The 8,107-nt window shown below is 45.6% G+C and overlaps 1 protein-coding gene across 1 annotated transcript in view; it reads left to right on the top strand.

Annotated features, from left to right (window-relative positions):
• palld (palladin, cytoskeletal associated protein) overlaps positions 1 to 8,107 on the top strand; it is a 251,122-nt gene that overhangs the window by 114,342 nt on the left and 128,673 nt on the right.

The following is an 8,107-nucleotide window of genomic DNA, read 5'->3' as shown; positions in this document are numbered from 1 at the left end:
GCCTTTATTGGCATGTGGAAACATATGGTTAAACATTCCAAAGCAAGTGAAGTAGGATTAATATACAAAGTGAAATAAACAATAAACAATGAACTCCTCCCCTCTCTCCCCCTTGTTATGGATGAGGCGAGCAGCTGTGTGTTTGTGTGTGGTGTGTGTGTGTGTGTGGTGTTGTGTCGTGTGTGTGTGTGTGTGTGTGTGTGTGTGTGTGTGTGTGTGGGTGTGTGTGTGATTGTTGTCCTGTGTGTGTGTGGTTGTGTGATTGTGTCTGTGTGTGTGTTGTGGTGTGTGTGTGTGTTGTGTGTGTGTGTGTGGTGTGTGTGTGTGTGTGTGAGTGTGCATGCTGTGCTACGTTCAGATGTAATGTGCATTCGGAAAGTTACGTACAGTCCTTAACTTCTAAAATTGATTTATTTGTTTTTCTCATCAATCTTACAGACAATACCCCATAATGACAAATCAAAACTGTTGTTTTTGCAAATTTGATAAAATTACAACCAAAAAAACGGAAAAAATTCACATTTACATACTATTCAGACACTTTACTCAGTACTTTGTTGAAAGCACGTTCGGCAGTGAATACAGGAGCGCTCTAGTCTTGCTTGGTATGACATTACCAAGCTTGCAACACTGAATTTGGGGAGTTTCTCTCCATTCTTTCTGCAGAACTCTCAAGCTTGTCAAGTTTGGATGGGGGAGCCATCGCTACACAGCTTATTTTCCAGGTCTCTCCAGAGATGTTCGATCGGGTTTCAAGGTCTGGGCTCTGCGCTGCGCCGATCGAACAATGCGACGATTAAAATCTTCTGCTTGTTTGGCTGTGTGCTTAGAGTCGTTGTCCTGTTGGAAGGTGTACTTCGCCCCAGTGCTGAGGTCTGGAGCAGGCTGTTCATCAAGGATCTCTCTGTTGCTCGTTCATCTTTCCCTCGATCCTGTCCTAGTTCCCAGTCCTGCCACTGAAAAACATCCCAAGCATGATGCTGGCCACCCCATGCTTCACCGTTAGGGCATGGGTCAGGTTACTCCAGAACGTGACGCTTGCATTCAGGCCAAAGAGTTCAATCTCTTGAGATTTCATCAGATAGAGAATCTTTGTTTCTCATGGTCTGAGAGTCCTTTAGGTGCTTTTTGGCAAACGTCAAGTGGGCTGTCAGGCTACATTGGAGCTGGCCACATCGTACCATAAAGCTTGGATTTGGTGGAGTGCTGCAGAGTATGTTGTCTTTCTGGAAGGTTCTCCATATCCAAGAGGAACTCTGGATTCTGTCAGAGTGACCATGCGGGTTCTTGGTCACTTCTGTCAATGCGCTTTCTCCCTGATTGCTTGCAGTTTGGGGGGGCGCAGCTCTAGGAAGATCTTGCTGGAGCATAAATTTCTTCCATTTGAATGATGGACATTATTTAACTTCCTGGCTTGGTTTTTGCTCTGACATGCATGTTCAACTGTGGACCTTATCATAGACAGTGTGTTGCCTTTCCAAATCATGTCCAATAATTGAATTTACCACAGGTAACGTTTCAAAGATATTCAATGAGAACAGGATGCACTGGTCAATTTCACAGTCCTCATAGCAAAGGGTTGAATACTTATGTAAATAAGGTATTTTATTTGTATTGGTTTTATACATTTTCAAACATTTTCTAAAAACTTGTTTTCGCTTTTCATTGTGGGTATTGGTGTAATTTATGAGGGAAACATATATTTAATCCATTTTAGAATAAGCGTGTAACGTAACAAATGTGGGATAAGGGAAGGGGTCTGTATACTTTCCGAATGCACTGTCTGTCTTTGTGTGTTTGTAAATGTGTCTGCATGCGTACGTGTGTTTTAGAGTGTTTATTGCGTATGTGAGTATAGGTTTCCCTGCACAGCATGTGGTCGTGTGTGTGTGTGTGTGTGTGTGTGTGTGTGGTGTGTGTGTGTGTGTTGTGTGGGTGTGTGTGTGTGTGTGTGTGTTGTGTGTGTGTGTGTGTGTGTGTGTTGTGTGTGTGTGTGTGTGTGTGTGTGTGTGTGTGTGTGTTGTGTGTGTGTGTTTTATGAACATATGGGATGTGGTGAGTAGAAGGAGGAGGGTGAGAAAGCTATAATGAGAACAAAGGAGGGGTGAGCAGAGGGTGAGGATGTGGTTTTGGGGACTTCGTCATCTTTCCCTACATGGCTTTCCATCAGTGTGTGTGGTCTGTCTGCTGTTGGCTCATACTCCCACTGGTTTGGTGATTGCAGCTGGTCCCTTTCACAGTGAGTTGACAGTACAGACCCTATACCACTACGTACTTCCACACCCAGCCACTGGTACAACGCAACACGTTGAAATAATGACTGTGTTTATCTATTTCACCACCAGAGTACATCAGTGTTCCAGAAATTACACCACGTACTAAACCAGTGTCCCCAGCTCAGTTCTTCAGGACCCCTACAGCACACATTTTTGTTGTCCCTTCGGACAAACTCAACTGATTTTAACTCATTGAGGGCTTGATGATTAGTTGACAAGTTGAATCAGGTGTGGCTTGTCCAGGGGCTACAACACAAATGTGTCCTGCTGGGAAACTCTACAGTACACTAGACTACAGTTCTTCTATTTACTGCCACAGATCAAACTCATTCCACGGAGGGCCGAGTTCGCTCCTCCGTTGTACTTGATTGATAATTAAGGTCACTAATTACTAAGGGACTCCCACACCTGGTTGTCGAGGGCTTTATTGAAAGGGAAAAATAAAAAACCTGCAGGCCCTCCATGGAATGATTTTGAAACCCTGATCTACTGTGTCTTGATGCTGGCTTCATTCTCTCCACTCTAAGAGGAATGCTCTTAAAGCAGGTGTGTAGAAGGATCTATACTCGGGCTGTTTAGTGATGTTACTGTCCTTTAGCCTGTCATACATGTGGTACTCTGCAATCTTTGAGGACCAAATATGAGGACATGACCTCTACCGCTCTGCTCTCCTCTCCTCTAACAAGAGAGGGATTTATTCCACCGTTAACGAGCTAGACATATATAGTATATATGTGTATATATGTATACATGTACACTGCTCAAAAAAATAAAGGGAACACTTAAACAACACAATGTAACTCCAAGTTCAATCACACTCTGTGAAATCAAACTGTCCACTTAGGAACAACACTGATTGACATACATTTCACATGCTGTTGTGCAAATGGAATAAGACAACAGGTGGAAATTATAGGCAATTAGCAAAGACACCCCCAATAAAGGAGTGGTTCTGCAGGTGGTGACCACAGACCATCTCAGTTTCCTATGCTTCCTGGCTGATGTTTTGGTCACTTTTGAATGCTGGCGGTGCTTTCACTCTAGTGGTAGCATGAGACGTAGTCTACAACCCACACAAGTGGCTCAGCGTAGTGCAGCTCATCCAGGATGGCACATCAATGCGAGCTGTGGCAAGAAGGTTTTGCTGTGTCTGTCAGCGAGTGTCCAGAGCATGGAGGCGCTACCAGGAGACAGGCCAGTACATCAGGAGACGTGGAGGAGGCGTAGGAGGGCAACAACCCAGCAGCTGACTGCTACCTCGCCTTTGTGCAAGGAGAGCAGGAGGAGCACTGCCAGAGCCTGCAAAATGACCTCCAGCAGGCCACAAATGTGCATGTGTCTGCCTCAACGGTCAGAAACAGACTCCATGAGGGTGGTATGAGGGCCCGACGTCCACAGGTGGGGGTTGTGCTTACAGCCCAACACCGTGCAGGACGTTTGGCATTTGGCCATGAGAACACCAAGCATTGGCAAAATTCGCCACTGCGCCCTGTGCTCTTCACAGATGAAAGCAGGTTCACACTGAGCACGTGACAGAACGTGACAAGTCTGGAGACGCCGTGGAGAACGTTCTGCTGCCTGCAACATCCTCCAGCATGACCGGTTTTGGCGGGTGGGTCAGTCATGGTGTGGGGTGGCATTTCTTTGGGGGCCGCACAGCCCTCCATGTGCTCGCCAGAGGTAGCCTGACTGCCATTAGGTTACCGAGATGAGATCCTCAGACCCTTGTGAGACCATATGCTGGTGCGGTTGGCCCTGGGTTCCTCCTAATGCAAGACAATGCTTAGACCTCATGTGGCTGGAGTGTGTCAGCAGTTCCTGCAAGAGGAAGGCATTGATGCTAGGACTGGCCCCCCCGTTCCCCAGACCTGAATCCAATTGAGCACATCTGGGACATCATGTCTCGCTCCATCCACCAACGCCACATTGCACACAGGACTGTCCAGGAGTTGGCGGATGGCTTTAGCCCATCTGGGAGGAGATCCTCAGGAGACCATCGCCACCTCTCAGGAGCATGCCCAGGCGTTGTAGGAGGTCCATACAGGCACGTGGAGGCCACACACACTACTGAGCCTCATTTTGACTTGTTTTAAGGACATTACATCAAAGTTGATCAGCCTCTGTATGTGGTTTTTCCACTTTAATTTTGAGTGTGACTCAAATCCAGACCTCCATGGGTTGATAAATTTGATTTCCATTAATAATTTTGTGTGATTTTGTTGTCAGCACATTCAACTATGTAAAGAAAAAAAGTATTTAATAAGAATATTTCATTCATTCAGATCTAGGATGTGTTTATTTAGATGTTCCCTTTATTTTTTGAGCAGTGTATATATGTGCAGCCAATTAAGAAGTGACTCTGCTGACACTGCTGTTTGGGACATGTAAAGTCCTGGCTCATTCTCATACTAGGCCTCTCTGCCAAACATGGTGTGTGTTGTGTGTGTGTGTGTTGTGTGTGTGTGTGTGTGTGTTGTGTGTGTGTGTGTGTGTTTGTGTGTGTGTGTGTGTGTTGTGTGTGTGTGTGTGGTGTGTGTTGTGTGTGTGTGTGTGATGTGTGTGTGTGTGGTGTGAGGAGGTGGGGGTTCCTTAGTTCAGGGGTGCGGTGGAGGGGTGGGGTGATATAATGTACTAGCTTAAGTATATATTGACAAAAGCACATTATCACAGCATACTACATGTTGTGGAGGGACCTACGGTTTTGGGGGGGAGAATTACTGTGAGGGTCAGTTCTGGTAACTCACTAGTGGTGACTATTCAGCAGTCTGATGGTCTGGGGGTGGAAGCTATTGGGCAGTCTGATGGTCTGGGGGTAGAAGCAATTGGGCAGTCTGATGGTCTGGTGGTAGAAGCTATTGGGCAGCCTGATGGTCTGGTGGTAGAAGCTATTGGGCAGCCTGATGGTCAGGTGGTAGAAGCTATTGGGCAGCCTGATGGTCTGGGGGTAGAATCTTGGGATGGGATGTACACAGCCGAGGCGATAATCCCTGAGAACCCACGTATACCAAGTTGCTGCTAAAAACTCTGGTTCTAAAATAGTGCATTTTACTCATTTCTTGGATTTGATAAATAAGTGTAACCTACAAACACTAGACATCTCAGTGATCCTTCTCTTTTAACAGTGCCGTCAAAACTGCTTTCAAAAGTGTGTTTCCCGGCGACTGCATTAAGAATGTTGTAGGCTACAATTACTGGTTATGCATATTTCTTTCCCTTGCAATTTGAATGGAATATTATTTTCTCGCATAGAATGCGAAAGCTGTACAATTGAATAGGTGAACTATTCTACTTTGAGGTTGTCTGATTTTGCTGTTGCTCGTGTTGTTGGCTGTGGAATATTAAATGTGAACAAAAAAATTCATTCGATAATTCAAAATAAAGAAAGGTACTGGGTCTCAGCTCAGCCTGGATCTCATTTGGATCATAGGTACTGGGTCTCGCATCCCGGCGGGACCCGGCCCAATTGAACCCCTGCATGCGTGTGCGTGAGTGCTTCTGTGTGTTCGTTCATTGTCCTGAGCTATAAAAGGATCCTCATTTCTGTCACGCCACCCCGGCATCTCATCACTCATTATTATGATAGACGAGGGGTGTTAGGCGAACCTGGGGCAACACACACACACATGGACACACTGACCACTCATTCCTCCCCAGGGGACCTTGTATGAGACCACACATGGCAATGACTCAGATAGTTCACTTCTAACCCTCTATCTGTAGAACAAGAGATAGGCCCTGCAGCCACTAATCACTGAATTGGAGTTTAATGCACAGTAAAGGCATTAGAGCATAGAAATATAAACTATAATTAGAATGCTTGATTATAGTAATTCTATATCTATGGCATTAGGGTCCCTGGTTAACATCCTACAGACTCATACGCTCACAGCATAGTGGCTTTTGAAAGAGACCATCATTCTAGCCTTTCACTGTGTATGTCTCCAGTAGGAGATTGTATTACCCTGTTATAACCACAGGGAGGCATGTGGGAGCAGACCATCTCCTATACCCCACGGTGGGACCAATCTTACGTTACAAGCACGCACACACACACACTTCTTACCCTACAAACCTGGTCATTAGCCTGAAGTGGTGGTGAAATGAAACATATCCAGTGTAGCTCCCTTTGTGTTGAGAGAGAGAGAGAGAGAGAGAGAGAGAGAGAGAGAGAGAGAGAGAGAGAGAGAGAGAGAGAGAGAGAGAGGGCAGGTGTGGATGAGAGAGAGAGAGGGGGAGAGAGAAAAAAGACGGAGAATACAGAGAGAGAGAGAGAGAGAGAGAGAGAGAGAGAGAGAGAGAGAGAGAAGCCCATAGAGGGGGTGTTAATTGGCATTAATGATGAGAGCTGAGCTATAGCAGACACATCTAGCTTGCAGAGAAAGAGGGAGGGAGGGAAAAATAGAGGTATATAATAGGACTAATTACAGGTTATCAAACTTGATATAGCAGCAAGGTAATTACAGCGTCAGAAAAAGGTGTGTGTGTTTGCATAATTATGCATAATTATTTGTGATTAAACAGTCATTCATCCGTCTGTCTGTTTGTCTGTATGTATTTTTGTATTTATTTATTGTCTAGTTCTTTTCTCTTCATCTCTCTCGCTCTCTCTCGCTCTCTCTACATCTCTCTCTCACTCTCTAATTCGTCATCTCTCTCTCTCGCTCTCTCTTTATCTCTCCCTCGCTCTTCCCTCATCACACAGCTGTTAGGCACATGGGGCAAATTCTAGTATCACCAGTAGCCCCAGTAATTCCTCCCTGTCCCAGGAGCCTTTGGGGCATGTAGACTTGGCATGCCATCCTTCTTCTACCCATGGGTCCACACCCTTCATCACTCCTCACGCCCCACCGTCTCACCCCGTCTTCCTTTCATCTCATACCGTCTCCACCCTGTTTCCTAGTACTGCCTTCCTTCGTCTCTCCTCATCTCTCCCTGTCTTTCCTCGTCTCCCCCCATTTAGCTCAACCCTACCCCTCCCTGCTTAAATTGGGGATATCCATTAGGCTTTAGGAAGCAAAAAGCAATGGGAGAGCTGCAATGAATTGTGCTGGGAAATGTCGAATCTGGTTCAACAATTGTCTCACATAACCTACCCCTCTGTGCTTCCTCATTGGTCTATTGTGGATATCCAATTAGCCTTATAGAGAAATGTATCAGTTGCTGTCTAAATATCTCCCTCTCTTTCCCTCTCGCTCTTCCCTTCTCTCCATTTCCCTCCCTTCTCTCTCTCTGAGTTCATGCAAACGATTGTGTTTTGCTCCCAAAGTAAAGTTGCCAATGTTCCTCTCCTGTACTCTTTAGTACTCCTGTGGGGTAGAAGTCAAGACAGTCTGCCCGGTGACTGATGAGTCAGACATAGAGACAGCCCGGGACACAGCAGACATGTCATGTCACCCCAAACAAGAACAGACTGACTGAACAGAATGACGCTCCTAATACTATAATCCTCAGGAGAATTATGTGATAGCTCCTAATCCTAATGTCAGATATCGTCTGGATGTTACCTAACGTTGTAGGAACGTTCACTGTTTGCTGGGATAGATGTTGCTGGCCTGCTAATGTCACCTCTCTCAGCTGGGAGACAGAATATCTGCTTTGAGTTATTCAAACAATTGTATTTTATTATTCTGTGTTATCACCCATGATCAACTATTTCAGCAGTCTTTGGTGAATTAGAACAGGGTAAAAAAAAGTGTATTCACCTTTAGAGGAGTTGTTTAAACGGATGGGGGAGAGGCCAGTTCTAGTTGACTGGAGGGTATAGGTTAAAACCATAGAGCTGGAATGTTTCAGGTCAACCTACCTTCCACCCCCTCCACACACACACACAC

The sequence above is a fragment of the Salvelinus sp. IW2-2015 genome, linkage group LG16 (genome assembly GCF_002910315.2).
Source record: "Salvelinus sp. IW2-2015 linkage group LG16, ASM291031v2, whole genome shotgun sequence".
Lineage (NCBI taxonomy): Eukaryota > Metazoa > Chordata > Actinopteri > Salmoniformes > Salmonidae > Salvelinus > Salvelinus sp. IW2-2015.
Note: the sequence above shows the minus strand (reverse complement) of the source record. Positions and strands in the feature narration are given on the sequence as shown.